Source organism: Suncus etruscus, chromosome 18, assembly GCF_024139225.1.
Source record: "Suncus etruscus isolate mSunEtr1 chromosome 18, mSunEtr1.pri.cur, whole genome shotgun sequence".
NCBI classification, from domain to species: Eukaryota; Metazoa; Chordata; class Mammalia; order Eulipotyphla; family Soricidae; genus Suncus; species Suncus etruscus.
The window spans coordinates 27,923,471-27,939,637 of record NC_064865.1 but is presented as its reverse complement, the minus strand read 5'-3'; the positions used below and the strand labels follow the sequence as shown (position 1 = coordinate 27,939,637).

The window sequence follows — 16,167 nt, the reverse complement described above, 5'->3', positions numbered from 1 at the left end:
TGTTCCTGCTATGGCTTCTGAAGATGAAGGGGAATGTTAAAGTAAGAAGAGTGATAAGAATGTATTCTCAGGGAGCCGGAGAGATAGAACAAGAGGTAGGGCGTTTGACTTGCATGCAGCTGACCCAGGACCGATGGTGGTTCGAATCCTGGCATCCCATATGATCCCCCGAACCTGCCAGGAGCGATTTCTGAGCAGAGGCAGGAGTAATCCCTGAGTGCCGCTGGGTGTGATCCAAAAACGAAAAAAAAAAAATGTATTCTCAAAAAGGAGATTTATTTATTTATTTATTTATTTATTTATTTATTTATTTGTTGGCTTTTGAGCCACACCTGGTGGTGCTCAGGGGTTATTCCTGGCTCTGCACTCAGAAATTACCCCGGGCAGGCTCTGGGGACTATTTGGGATGCCAAGGATATAATGGAGTACAACTGTGTGCAAGGCAAATGTTCTTTTTTTTTTTTTTTTTTAATATGGAACGCTTCACGAATTTGCGTGCCATCCTTGTGCAGGGCCCTGCTAATCTCTGTATCATTCCAATTTTAGTATATGTGCTGCCGAAGCGAGCACACAAATGTTCTTAATAATATATTATGTAATGCAATTTTCTTATAGAAAATTGACATACCTATAAAAACTACTATATTCCACAAGAGTAATGCATCTATATGTGAAAAACATGACTACATCAATGAAGGAGTGTGCATAGGCAAAACCCATCACTTTATTTTGCCATGTTTGGCAGTAGAAATTGTTCTAGCTTCTAAATTCCAAGGCCACAAATTAGTCCTCTGACTTCCATCTCCCATGATCTGATCCTGCAGGTGATTCTTCCACTCCCTGGACCTACTTGCATTCTAGCTACCTACCACCTGCAGTACCACCTCACCTGTTTTCCTTCTCCACCTAACCAACCTTGACTCCAAGTTCTATCACTTCAACTGCTTTTCTCTACCCCATAGCCTTACAAAATCTTAGTTCTAAATCCATTTGGCTTTTGTCTCCAGTCACAGGAAATTGAACCCTTCCAGGGAAAACTACTCCTCATCCCCATGCCCCAAGACATCCACATCAATCTTCCTCTCTGTCTCTCTGTCCATCTCTCTCTCCTATCATGTTCTCTAAACTATTTCTCATCTTTTTCTCCTTCCAACCTGATCCCAATCAGTGCTTCTCCTTTCCTTATTCTTTTCAAGAGCCACTTCCAAGAATAAACGGAAACTACAGTAGAAAACTTCCCAGTGTGCTCCTGCCATAGTTTCAGACTATCTGTATTTTAACATTCTACCCCGCCATTTTCTTTTTCCCTTAAGACAAGTATTTCACTCATTTTACATACTGGAAAAATTGTTGATTTTGGCCTCATTATGTCACAAAAATGTTTTTTCCAACCTGCTGGTTGCTGGTTCTTGTCTTACTTGGTCAAACAGCAACATTGGCTCAATCATCTACTCCCTGGGCCTGAGGGATATTACAGTGGATAAAGAAAGTTTGCATGTGCCTGACCCAAGTTCTATCCCCGACACCACATAAAATCCACTCAGCCACACCAGGACTGATCCTGAGTGCAATGCCAGGAGTAAGCACTGAGCTCTGCTGGATGTGGCCCCAAACCAAAAAATGAACAAGCGAAGTGATCGGATGCTCTGTAATACTTGGGTATTGGGAATTTATTTTATTTTTTCCAAACCCAGAAGTGCTCGCGGTTTACTCCTGACTCATCACACAGAGATCACTTGTGGTGGTACTTGGAGCATTATATGGGTTGCTGAGAATCAAAACTGACTCCTCTTCATCCAAAGCAGACGCCCTCCCTCTCCCCTTGTACTCTCTCTCCAGCACCTACTCCCTAATTCTTAAAATGCTCCCTTACTACATTCATACTTCAACCAGAGAAACAGAACTTATAGGCTGTAGACAGTAGAGAGGCATAGAAATGATTCACAGTTACTGATGTTGACTTAAGTGGTAGAACACATACCTTGCATATGTGAGGCCTGGGTTCCAGCTCCAGAACTGCATAGCTCTGAGCACTGCTAGGTTTGGCCCCAGCAATGGGATTAGAAAAAAACAAAACAAAACAAAACTGGAATTGGCATAATAGTACAGCAGGTAAGGCACTTGCCTTGCATACAACCAATCCAGTATTAAACCTGGCACCTCATCTGATCCCCTGTGCACTACCAGCAGGAATTCCTGAGTGAAGAGCCACGAGTAACCCCTGAGCACTAGTGGATTTAACTAAAAAAATTTTTTTAATAGGCAGAAGAGACAGTTTAAAAGACTAAAGCTCTTGCTTAGCATGCACAGTGTTCTGGAATGGCCTCCTGAGCAGTTAGATATAAACCCTGGGGAAGGGTCCAAAACGAAAAAAATAACTGTCTCCCACAATTGTGGAGGTTTAGAGGTTCAACATCTGCCACTGGCAAACTGGAAGGAAAGTGATGATCCTGTCCTAAGGCTCAAGCTAGAAATGTTTCCTGGAAGGAGAAAAAGAAAGGTCACAGATGTAGGAGAGGAGAAACTTCTCTCTCATACCAGTATCAGCCTGATGTGTTCAGGCCTCCAGTTCACAGATGAGACTCATGCCTTGGATTCCTGCTTCACTGAGTCCTGACTGAAATGTTCCTCTCACCCAGAAAACATCTTCAGTGCCACCCAAAATTGTGTTTGAACAAATATCTGGGTTATTCATTGCCTGGTCAAGTTGACTTGTAATGGCTTAACATGACTTGTAATGGTAACATAAGGGCAACCATCTTGTCTCCAGACCACTGTATTGCTGTTTGTTTTCCTTAAAACAAGCTTCATAAATAACCCTTGCAGAGTTCCTGTGATTGTGACCAATGACTGACATTTCTTGGGGTCAATCAACCAGACCAGGGACTTCCTTCAAGCTATAGATTCTAAAAATAATCCTGATTAAGTCTAATGACAGGGTTTTTCTTATTATTAACTGCTAAAATAACCTCATAATAATAGCTACACTTCCCACTATCATGGCATATAACTACTTATCTGCTATTGATGGATGTGCTCCAGTCATTAAAAGGCATGGAGTACCTGTGATCATGGCTGCATGATTTAGATCTGGGACCCCATGTAGTTGCTGGCTCAAAACTTCTTGAATTCTTAAACTTTTCCAGGATTGAGTCTCTCTATGCAACCCCATAATATACTCCTACATCACATTTGCCCTAGAAGAATTCTCACCATTTACTTCTCCTGCTTCTCCTCCTCCTACTTCTCATTTAATTCTCCTCCATTTACCTCTCCTGCTGCTCTGCCCCTGATTTTTTAGTGACTATCCGGGACTCTAGTCTCCCATAAGATACCAGTGGCCAACAACACACCCACATATGTATGGCTGGGCCACTCCTGGGTCTATGCTTAGAAGCCATAAAATCCTCTAAGTGAGTCTCATCCTTCATCTCAAGCAGAAGCCACCTCCTGGTAAGGGAGGCAGTTTTTCATGCGGTCACCTCCTCTCAAGTTGCAAATATTGAAATGCGCTCAGGAGTGTACTTCACATATGAATTTCTCTGCAACTATGAGCGGTCATGAAGCAGTGGCTCTTCTGCTCCAGCACTTATGCTCATCCAGCCAGTAAATATTTATCTTTACACTCAATTCAGTGGCTTTGGGAGTGGACCATGGATCCTGGTATCATGTGGCACACTTAGAATGTGTGTGAAGTCAACTTTGGGCAGTGTGGAAGAATAAATTCTCAAGTCCTCTTAATGACATCTGGATTCCTTAAAATACCTCTCTAGGCCCATGGACATAGTTTACACCAAGGATTAATGAAGATGATGTTGAGAAAAACTGAAATATGTGTGGAAGACAGAGGGACACTAATTATGTGCACAGACTTTATCAACATTCTGCCATTTTCTTTCAGATATCCTCAAACTCTAGAATCCCCAAACATTTAGGAAACCCTTTCATGTCCAGTATCTCCCTCCCCCTTTTTTGTGGTTTTGGGGTCACACCCGGCAGTGCTCAGGGGTTATTCCTGGCTCCACGCTCAGAAATTGCTCCTAGCAGGCATGGGGGACCATATGGGACACCAGGATTCGAACCGATGACCTCCTGCATGAAAGGCAAACGCCTTAGCTCCATGCTATCTCTCCAGCCCTCCAATATCTCCCTTCTAAGGGCATTTCTCTTCCTGGATTATTTCAGTGGCTTCTTCATAGTACATTGTGCCTATGACCCCCACCCAGACAAAACCCACCAAAATGACCCATCACACGCCCAAAATCACCCTACTAAAATCAACTATCATAGCCCTGAAATCACCAACTGGAGCCCCCAAATCACCCACTGAAATCAACGACTGCAGCCCCAACCACATCTAAGTACTTTCTGCTCCACAGATAAGATGAAAAGGCCTGGATGTATCTGTAAAATAAAAATCCACGAGCTGTCAGCTCACCCCATGCACCATCTTTTTAACCCCAGGCAGACAGATCTGAAGAAGCAGGGTAGTGGTGAAAACTAATAAACCAAGCCAGTCAGTAAAGAGCCATGAAGCCAAACTTATAAAAGTGGTTGTTATTTTGCATAGGCACAGTAAAAATTTCCTTAAAAAAAAAAAAATCAAAGGCAGGCCAGAGCAATAGCACAGCAGTAGAGCGTTTGCTTTGCAAGTGGCCAACCCAGGATGAACCCGGGTTTGATTCCCAGCATACCATATGGTCCTCCAAGCTTGAAAGGGGCGATTTCTGAGCACAGAGCCAGGAATGACCTCTGAGCACTGACTGGTGTGGCCCCCTCAAAAAAAAAGGGGGGGCCAGAGCAGTGGCGCAAGCAGTAAGGCATCTGCCTTGCCTGCACTAGCCTAGGAGGGACTGCGGTTCGATCCCCCAGCATCCCATATGGTCCCCAAGCCAGAAGCGATTTCTGAGCGCATAGCCAGGAGTAGCCCGAGCATCACCAGGTGTGGTCCAAAAAAAAAAAAACAAACAAAACAAAACAAAGAATCAAAGATCAGATTGTGCATACATATTCTCAAAACAATCAGCTTTTTATACACAGAGGGAAGCAGTTACACTAGCAGTCCAGGAGGGCAAATGAGGGAGAGATGGGATGCATGCTGGGAACAGGGGTAGAGGGAAGACAACACTGGTAGTGGGAATGGCCCAGATTTATTGTTTGTTTATTTACTATTATTAAATAAAGATTTGTAATTCATTTTGGTCACAATGAAAATTATTTTAAAAAAAGTAATACAAAATAACACAACCAACAACTTTAAAAAATATTTTCCCCATATTTTTGTCTCATACATTTCACAAATTTTTTTCATACATTTCTCTGAATATAAACATTATAACCTTTCTGCAGATAGTTAATCTGAAAATTCTTAAACGGGGCCGGAGAAATAGCACAGCGGCGTTTGCCTTGCAAGCAGCTGACCCAGGACCTAAGGTGGTCGGTTCGAATCCTGGTGTCTCATATGGTCCTCCGTGCCTGCCAGGAGCTATTTCTGAGCAGATAGCCAGGAATGACCCCTGAGCACCGCCGGGTGTGGCCCCCCCAAAAAATTCTTAAACATTCTTACACCAAGCACTGTAATATGAGTCTAGAACATGAGTTCCTTTTCATAAACTTCTCTAAACAAAATTACAAGAACTGTAGATACATATACAGTTTGAGAATAAATTTGCTGAAACATTCTTTTTTTATTTTTTATTTTTATTTAATTTTTTTTTTTTTTTTTTGGTTTTTGGGCCACTCCCGGCGGTGCTCAGGGGTTACTCCTGGCTGTCTGCTCATAAATAGCTCCTGGCAGGTACGGGGGACCATATGGGACACCGGGATTCGAACCGACCACCTTAGGTCCTGGATCGGCTGCTTGCAAGACAAATGCCGCTGTGCTATCTCTCCGGGCCCCTGCTGAAACATTCTTATAATGAGCACTGTAAAAAAGAGTCTAGTATCCAAGTTTCTTTTCCATTGACTCTGTGAACAAAGCCTTTAGAACATTTTGCAGACATAATTTAAGAATAAGTTGCTGCATCATATATGAAATCAAACATCGCAGCAATTGGGAAACATTCACTAGGATAGCTGCGAACTATTAAGATCTAACAACATTATGCATTTCCCCAGAACTGTGCAAACTAACATTAAGCCACTGAAGATGGATACAAAATGTTCTGTTTGCAGTGGGGCATAAAACAAAACAGTCCATATGAAATCTAATACAGGTAGAAAACAGTTTACCAGCAACATAATGATTGATGCAAATAGGAGGGCTAGATCAACCTAAAAGAAAGTTACAGAAAGTTCTGAAAGCAGTTTCTCCTCAATTGGGGTTTGACTGAATTTGGACTTTCATCTTTTCCATCTTCTTCTGTGTTAGCTACCGAAGTCGTTTGGAATGGAAAGGCCTTTTCAGGGCTGAATCTGGGTGGGGGTACCCGCTCCTCTCCCTGCTGTTTGTCCCCTTCAAATGGAGATTTCTCTTTGGCTTCTATCCCATCTGACCTAGATAAGCTGCTGAAGGTTGGGGGGTTGAGGCCCTCACACAAAGCACCTTTGGTAGAAGAAAGGCAGTAGCCATCGACCTCTGGGATGCTGCTCATAGTTTTCAGCTCTCTCCCCTTCACTGCCTGCTTTTGTCCCAGCTAAGGGGGGCCTCTGCCATATTCAGAACAGGAGCCATGTTTATCGATGTTCCAGTGAAGGGCACTGTACACTCATTTCAGCTCAAGGAGGCTGTCACGGTGATTAGCCACCAGGGGTCAAGACACTCAACCAATGTTAGGGTTTTCTTGGATCCCTGGATACTGGATTGCTGTTCAAACACCAGTTGTAAAATAAAAATCCACAAGTTGTAAGAGCACTCCAAGCATCGTTTTTATTTATTTGTTTTTTGGTTTCTGGGTCACACCCGGCAGCACTCAGGGGCTACTCCTGGCTCTACACTCAGAAATCATTCCTGGCAGGCTCGGAGGACCATATGGGATGCCGGGATTTGAACCACCATCCTTCTGCATGTAAGGCAAATGCCCTGCCTCCATGCTATCTCACTGGCCCCTCTTTTTTTTTTTTAAATAATATCTTTATTTAAGCACAATGATTATAAACATGTTTGTTATGTGGGGCCAATTCCTGCCGTGATTGGGTACCCAGAGACTTATAAACCACAGCGGCCTTGCTCTCTACCTTTTCTCTGCTGAGCCTGCCTACATCCAAGGACTATAACCTCCTCAGGACTCACACCCGGTAAGATGTCCCCACCCAACACACGTGGGGCCAATTCCTGCCATGATTGGGTACCCAGAGACTTATAAACCACAGCGGCCTTGCTCTCTACCTTTTCTCTGCTGAGCCTACCTACATCCAAGGACTATAATGCAGCTGCTCCACTTTGCTCCGCGGCCGCGCTTATCTTGTAACCCCTGAATTCCATTTCTGTACATTTTAAGAAGCAATCTACAGCCTTGCCAATGGAGTAATTTTGCAGTACACCCCCATATTTACAGAAATCAAGATGGCTCCTCTAATAATCTAAAAAATAGGAAACAAATAGGTATCCTCTCAAGAAGTTTAGAGTAGAATTATGGAAAATGTTCAGGGAGCTCAAAAAAAAAAGCATCGATAAACTTGACTGGAGCAAAATTAAGCATCAAGAAGATTTGTCAACTGAAATTAGAAATTTTCACACTGAACTAACAGATCAGAAAAACTGAGCTCACCAGGACCCTTATTCCCAGCTTGAGGAGTGCTGGGAGGCTTGGCAGGCCCCCAGCTGCACTCGTCTCCGCTTCTGCCCTTTAATGGGAGAGATCTCCGGCCAGCAGCTTTCTCTCAACCAGGACAGAAGGTAGAAGGTGAATACAAATAATTCGCAAGTGTTAAGCTCTTTTGTGAACACCTAGAAAATTAAGCCGTAGAAGTTAATAAAACGCTCAAGCTGAGTTCCTGTCAAGAGGCTTTAATGATGGAGAGCTGGGTTTTTATGTCCTACTTCAGTGGGAGGAGCAACAACATAGGATTGAAATTTAAACCAATCAGATTTGTACAGGTACAACGATTTTAACCAATGGGAGCAGACACATTTTGATGGCGGGAAGGATAAGGAGAAACCTGGCAGGATGGGGGGAGGGGAAGCAAATCCTTAATAGATCTTACAGTTTAAACCTTACAAAAACCTATCTATAATTGCGTGTATGAGAGCAGTTACAAAAAACAGGTTCCATGGAAAGATTTAAGGAATCTAGTTAAGCCAGATTCTCTGTGGTGAGCTAAATTTATTTGCAGGGTTCTTTTGGCTCAGGGCTATGCAAACTTTTGTGGCTTGAATCAGACGGTGGAAAAATCCATTCAGAGTTCCATTAAATATGTGGGTGCTCGGTCGCTCACACCCAGCCGTCCTTGTCTTTTTCCCCTGACTCAAGGCCTTCCCTGGGTGCCAGCTCAGATGGCCAGAAGTGGGTTCAGGTGGACTCTTGGTGGTCCTCAGGTTCCCCCCTCCCTCTGTACTCCAGGGGGGAGGTGCATGGGGAGGAGGGTGGGCAGACATCTGGCTTCCTGTTTCCTCTTTGATTCTGGAGACCAGCTCTTGCTAGGTATAGAGTTTGGGGAGGCCCCATACCAGAGCTTTTCTCCCTAGCCTGGGGAGTGCTGGGAGGCTTGGCAGGCCCCCAGCCATCCTTGTCTTTTTCCCCTGACTCCAGGCCTTCCCTGGGTGCCAGCTCAGATGGCCAGAAGTGGGTTCAGGTGGACTCTTAGTGGTCCTCAGGTTCCCCCCTCCCTCCGTACTCCAGGGGGGAGGTGCATGGGAGGAGGGTGGGCAGACATCTGGCTTCCAATTTCATCCTTGATTCTGGAGACCAGCTCTTGCCAGGTATAGGGTTTTTCTCCCCTGGATTTCAGTTTTTCCCTGGGCACTGATCTAGGTGCTTTCCCCCATCTCTCCCTACACTAATGGTAATGTGCTCTGGGAGGAGGGCAGGCTGTTCTAGCACTGGTTTATATTGGGACAGTCAGTGGAAATTTTTTCTCTTTGTTTTCATATTGATAGTATTGTGTGCATATATTCTATATATCCATAATATCCATCTTGTATTAAGACCTTGATACTGCCCTACAAAGCTCATTTCTAATATTTTACTGCCTCAGTCCCAAAACCTTACTTCCCCCCATCCTCCCAATGTAGGTGCAGCTAATGACATGAAGTTCACCACATAGAATGATAAGTGCAGTTAGAGAAATAACTACACTGAAAACTATCATAACAATGTGAATGAATGAGGGAAAAAGAAAGCCTGTCTCGAGTACAGGTGTGGGTAGGGTGAGGAGTAGGTAGATCTGGGAAGTTGGTGGTGGGAATCCTGCACTGGTGAAGGGGGGTGTTCTTTACATGACTGTAATCATACAACTACAATTATATTTGTAATCATGGTGTTTAAATAAAGATAATTAAAAAAATAAAATAAAAATAAAAATCTTCTGAATCTTCAGTTTATGAGAAATGAATTATGAATAAAGGCCTTTCAAAAAAAGCAAAAAAAAAAAAACAAACAAACATGTTTGTAGTTGGGTTTCAGTCATAAAAAGAACACCCCCCTTCACCAGAAGCACCACATCTTTCATCCCAGGAAGATGGGTCTGAAGAAGCAGGTTAGTGGCAAAAGATTAATAAATCAAGCCAGTCAGGAAAGAGCCATGGAGCCAGTACGCTTTTTGTGGTTTCTCTAAGCCAAAAGCCAGAACTGCCTTTTGTTATTAAATCAATAACCATATACTAGGAGGGGGGACGGTTGAGTAATCCAGGTAAGCTTTTTATATATCAAAGGAGAGATTTAAAGGAAGATGAAGATGAGGGAATGCCTTTGTTTTAGGATAATAGCTGGGTTGTTGCATTAAATAATTAACGATGGGGCTGGATGGCGGTGGATTTCTCTCCGTGCCATCCCAGTCCACGTGGCTCTGCAACCTCCATGCAGTTGGCGAGTTCCAGGCCCAAGTGAAATCACTCACTCACAGTCAGGCGTCAGGAAGCAACAACTTTATTCAAGCCCTAGCCACCACGTGTGTGTGGCCTATTCATAACCTTTCAAGCACAGCAATATTTTGCTAGCCCTGCATCTTATTTCCTGTTAGCCATCTTCCCTTTGGGCTCCATGCTGGTCAAAGACCAGAACACAGAAACCCAGAAGCCAGAGCGCACAGCAGCGCAAAAAGGGCAAGGAGCCAAAAAGAGCCGAATTCCCTTGGTCCAAGCCTTATTTAACATTTCCAAGACCCCTCCCAGGAATGGGAGGGTCTCGCAGGTAAGGTTACACCTACTATCCGGTTCCCAAGACCCCTCCCAGAAATGGGTGGGTCTCAGGGTCTCAAGGTCTCAAATAGGTACACCCACACTGGGTGTCATCTTACAGGCCTCTGTCCTAAAGAGGCAAATCCCAAGACCCCTGAGCTGGCCCCTGGTTTCCCCAACATTTACCACTTGCAGCCCAATGAGGTTGGTCAATCAATGTGCAGACTTCCTTACTTTTCAAGACAGAGGAAAATGTTTCTCCTCCAAATATGGCCTTTGGACTAGGGAGATGCAATGCATAGCTTGCATGAGGAAGGGCCTGGACTTGATCCCCAGCATCATATAGTTCCCTAAGCCCTGCTGAAAGTGGCTCCTTAGCAATGAGCTGAGCATAGACCACCAAAACCAATGGGTATTGGCCCTACTTAAAATATTTATGTATTTCAAAAATAAATAAATAAATAAATAAATAAATAAATAAATAAAATAAAGGGGCCATAGAGGTGGCACTAGAGGTAAGGGGTCTGCCTTGCAAGCGCTAGCCAAGGAAGGACCGTGGTTCGATCCCCCGGCATCCCATATGGTCCCCCCAAGCCAGGGGCAATTTCTGAGCACTTAGCCAGGAGTAACTCCTGAGCATTAAATGAGTGTGATCCAGAAAACCAAAAATAAAAATTTATGTATTTCACTAACTTCCTAGTTTATGAATGTCATTTTCTCTTACGTCCATCAATTTGTGTGGTTTAAACAAGTTACCTTACATTGCTTCCATTTCTTATCTATAAAATGGGGTTATAACAAGTTGTTACAAAAGTTAATTTTTCTGAAGAGGTCAATAAACCTTAGTGAGCTAGTAATAGCTCATAAATCTTTTTTGTCTGTTTGTGCTATCCCTGGTGGTACTCATGGTTATTTCTAGCTCTGTGCTTAGAAATCACCCCCGGAGAGCTCTGGGAAATACCTAGGATGGTGGGGATCAAACCCAGGTAGGCTTTGTGCAAGGCAAGCATCCTAACTATACTACTGCTCTGGCCCCTAGTTGCATTCTTTTTTGGGTCACACCTGGTGGTGCCCAGGTGTTACTTCTGGCTCTGCTCTCAGAAATAGCTGCTGGCAGGCTTGGGGGACCATATTAGACGCCAGATTCAGACCTGTGTTGGCCTCATGCAAGGCAAACAAATGTCTTACCACTGTGCTATGGCTCCGCTCCCCCTAGTTGGATTCTTATTGTTTAAAACTCCATGATTCCGCCATTAATTTGGGTGGGGGCTGCAAACACAACCAGGGTACTCAAGACATACACCTAGCGTGACCAAGGGGACATATGGTGCAGGGTTTGAGCTGGGATCCAGCTCTACCTTTCACTGCTCGAGGCCAACTTGCCTTTAAGCCTGAGCTTTGATGTATAATATTCCAAGAAACTAAATAGGGCCCTTTATATAGGTGAATGCCCCCTCAACTGTGCTCTCTGGGCTCCCTTTACCTTTTTGACTCCTTACTCTGTGTGATTTCCGTAGGACAGTTTCTGTGATGAGATAGATCTTCAGAGTCACTCACGGTGATATTTCAGTGTTTGTAACCTGAACACCCAGCAGTGCTAGCAGGTTGTACTATTTCTGTTTTTGTTTGTTTTGGGGCCCCACTTAATGACACCCAGCTCTGCACTCAGGGATTGCTGGCAGGGCTATTTGGAGACTATTTGGAGGTGCTGGTTGGTGGCATGTAATGTAAGTACCTTAACCCCTAGGCTCTCTAGTTCCATTGAGTGTTTGTGGAACAAATGATGCTGAGCTTTCCTAGTGCAGGAAATTTCCTTTTTCCTCAAAGGTCAAGTCCAAAAGAGCCAATGAAGGTGAACAACCACAGCAGCCCTCCCATTCAAGCCTCAGAAAAAGCAGTGGCGACCGCTATGTCCCTGCATTTCAAGACCTGTGTCCAAAGATGTGAAGATCCTTCCAAGAAGAGCAGACTACCCACTGCTGCATGACTGAGAGCTCTGAGATCAGTCTGTCACAAGGTCAGCCCTCATGTGCTCCACTGTGAGCTTTGAGGCTAGGGGTAGCTATGCCCTCCCCAACGATAAGGGAACAGGCCCCTGTTCCACTCTCCATCATGACCAGCCAATGAGGCATAGCAGTAACAGACTGCTACTCCATGATGTGTGTGGGACAACCTCAAGATAGTCCTTGTGACCACAGCATAGGCAAAGAATTCTCTGAAATGGTATTTAAATGCTAATTAAGTTACATGCTTAGAAATTTGTGCTTTTGTCCTCTCCATACCTTGCTGCCTGCAAATGCCCTGTGCTCCCACTGATAGTCTATAAAACTGAGCTCTTACCACTGTTCTGGACCCAGACAAGGAGGGTACGTGGGTTCCTGGTAAAATAAATGCTGCTTCTAAAGCTTTGTGTTTCGTTTTTCCTAACCCAGCTGGGTCAAATTCCTGCAACGCTAGGAGAATGTGATCTCCAAGGAGCTGGTCTTACATCCTAAATAAAAGTAAAAGGAAGGGGAGGAGGAGAGAGTAAAAGGAGCTCTTATTAAACTCACAGGAAGGCCAGATCTAGGTGTGGGCCACACACACAGTTCACAGGTGGTCAAGCTGAAGACTCACCAGTATGGTAACTCAGGAAGCAGTACCGCTTAACCTTAGAGTTCATAGGTAGAGTTCATAGGTTTAAACTTCTGAAAGTAAGATTCAGGGCTGGAGAGATAGGACAGTTTGTAGTGTTTGCCTTATACATGGCCAATCCAGGTTCAAACTCTGGCACACAATATGATCCTTGGAGTATCACCAGGAGTAATTCCTGAGTGCAGAGCCAGGAATAAGTACTGAGCACCACTGGACATGGCACCAAACCTAATAATAATATAACAATACTAGAATCAATTAACAAGTTAGTGTTTTTGCTTTATCCATATAAGGTCTCATCTTTTCCAAATTTTACTTTACTGGCTCAATTTCCACATATAGTTTAGACAGCTACTGGGGGGAACATTTCCTTTTTCTGAATGAAGTTATCTGGTGTTTAGAACAGGCTCTCGGCCCACTAGAACCAAAGCCCGCACTCGACTCAAGTTAGGCTCTGTCTCTGCTCCCCAGACTGAGCCTCTGGTCAAACATCATCTGGTCCAGAACCCTGCAAACTCTCTCAGGCCTTGAAAACCAGTAAGGGAGAGACAATCTTCTTGCTTTGCAAATTGTAGCATTTCTGCAGGGCCTGAAGGAGTCAGTCTTGAGCATGCAGGGCACCCTTGCTTCTCCTTAGAAAGCAGGGGGCATTCTACTCAAAGACAAGCTATTAAAAGCAAAGGGCATTTGGGGAACTCAGCCCAGACTTCCACACCTACAATGTTCATTCAGAGAAGGAAAAAGCAGGAGGAGAAAGGAGCCAGAGAAAACAAGGGTATTTAGATCTTTTTACAAAAGCAGCAACAGCCTCTGGTGAAACTGAGGATGAGCATCCAGTCATTCAAACTGCAAAGGGCAAAGCCTCGACCATCCCCTGCGCAGCCTGATTGCTGGACAAGCCAGTGAGAGGCAGAGCGAGCCTTTGCTCAGCTCCCATAATTGAATGGAGACAGGACACCTGCCACTCACGGCCACCAGCTTCACGCAAGCAGCTGGCTGCATTCATCTGCTTAATAAAGCTGGGCTCAGAAACAAACCCTCTTTACCCAGTTTCTCAGAGCCCTGTTGCAGAGAACATGCCTTTAATTAGAGCCAGAGCACACAGCAGCGCTCAGCTATCCTGCACTTTGGTGCTGCAAGGCAGAAAAGTTACCATGTATTTTTTCAGGCAAACAAAATGTGGATAATGTTTGATATCAGATCTCTTGCCAGGGAAAGAATAAGCTGTAGCTCAGAGAAATAATGCAAAAGTCTGAGTTAAAATTTGGACCACTTGTAGCTTTTAAAAAATGGAATATTCAGAAAAGAAAGAACAACATTCAAGTTTTGTTTGTGAGCTATGCAATAGTAAGTAGTAACAAGGTAATTAATTATATAAGGCTCATAAGAACTCAATGGACTATTTTAATTTTTTTTCCTTCGGTATTTGGGTCACACCTGGCAGCGCTCAGGGGTTCCTCCTGGCTCTACGCTCAGAAATTGCTCTTGGCAGGCTCGGGGGACCATATGGGATGCCGGGATTCGACCCACCGTCCTTCTGCATGCGCCTTGCCTCCATGCTATCTCTCCAGCCTCTATTTTAGGATTTAACTTAGGTTCTAAGTTGGGTCATTTGCTCAAGGTCACAGAGTAGGAATTGAAACCAAATCATTTTGACTTTTAAAACTGTTTATAAAATGTTAAAAAATTATGCCTGTACAATCAAATAAACAAATCACATATACAGAAAAAAACAAGAGATAGTAACCCTTTCTGGGGCTGGAGAGAGCACTGCAGGCATGGTTCAACCACTGGCATAGTATAGTGGTTGACCCAGAGTTCAATCACTGGCACCCTGAGTGCAGAGCCAGGCATAAGCCCTGAGTACTGCCAGGTGTGACTTAAAAACCAACCAAAGAAAAAGATCTTTTTTATCCTTTCTCTAGTTTTCCAGTTTTTTTGATGTAGTTATTAAATATTAAATTTTTTTGTTTAACTTATATCCATATTGACTACACTAGGGTTTTTTTTTTTTGGGGGGGAGGGAATTGGATCACACCCAGCATCGCTCAGGGGTTACTCCTGGCTCTGTACTCAGAAACCGTTCCTGGCAGGCACGGGGAATGCTGGGATTTGAACTGCTGTCCGTCCTGAATTGGGCTGTGTGCAAGGCAAACACCCTACCGCTGTGCTATCTCTCCGGCCCCTACACTAATTTTTTTAATCAGTAATCAGGGTAAGATAAACAGAGAAAATTGTGAACTCCAGAAGCCCCATACTCACATTATATGCAACCAAGGGAAAAGGCTGTCATTGGAAAATTCAAGAAAATACTTCCAACCTTGTATAAGAACACATGGGCTTACAAAGAACTGCAAAGAAGTATTAGCCAGCTCGGGGCCGGAAAGGTAGCACAATGGTAGGCTATTTTGGGGCCGAATAGCACAGCGGTAGGGCGTTTGCCTTGCACTCGGCCAACACAGGACAGGCCCCAGTTTGAATCTCGGCATCCCAAAAGGTCCCCTGAGCCTGCCAGGAGTGACTTCTGAGCGCAGAGCCAGGAGTAACCCTGAGCGCCGCCGCTGGCTGTGACCCAAAAACCAAAAAATAAATAAATAAAAATATACATATATATTAGCCAGTTAAGCAATAAAAGGGAGATAAAAGCGCCTTTCCGCCTGGAAGCAGATCACTGCATGACATATTGCAGTTTATTAATCTTATTAAAGGCTGATATGATAGTACAGCAGGTAAGACATTTGCCTTGCGGGGCCGGAGAGATAGCATGGAGGTAAGGCGTTTGCCTTTCATGCAGAAGGTCATTGGTTCGAATCCCGGCGTCCCATATGGTCCCCCGTGCCTGCCAGGAGCAACCCCTGAGCACTGCCGGGTGTGACCCAAAAACCAAAAAAAAAAAAAAAAAAAAGACATTTGCCTTGCATGCATTGAAGCTGCATTTGATCCCTGGCACCTCACTGTTTCTTCAGCACCTCCAGGAGTGATCCCTAAACATAAAGCCAGAAGTAAGCCCTGAGCACTACCTAGCATGGCACCCCATAAAAAACCAACCACAAAAACCAAGCCTATAAGAAAAAAACCCTATTTCCAAATGAATACTCTTCAACTTCCTCCTTCTCATTACCAGATTTTCCTAAGCTTTTATCTCTGAAACATCAAACTAGTTTTCTGTTTATAAAGGGAAGGCACGAGAGAGATGACCTTTAATTTTGTTGCTGTTGTTGTTTTTTGTTTTGGTTCATACCCGGCAGCGCTCAAGG

General features: G+C 44.1%; 1 non-coding gene across 1 annotated transcript; it reads right to left on the bottom strand.

Moving 5' to 3' along the window:
* Positions 1–467: 467 nt before the first annotated feature.
* LOC125996788 (U6 spliceosomal RNA) lies at positions 468–570 on the bottom strand. The gene has a single exon (XR_007491465.1). It is a non-coding gene; the product is annotated as a U6 spliceosomal RNA (small nuclear RNA).
* Positions 571–16,167: the final 15,597 nt, after the last annotated feature.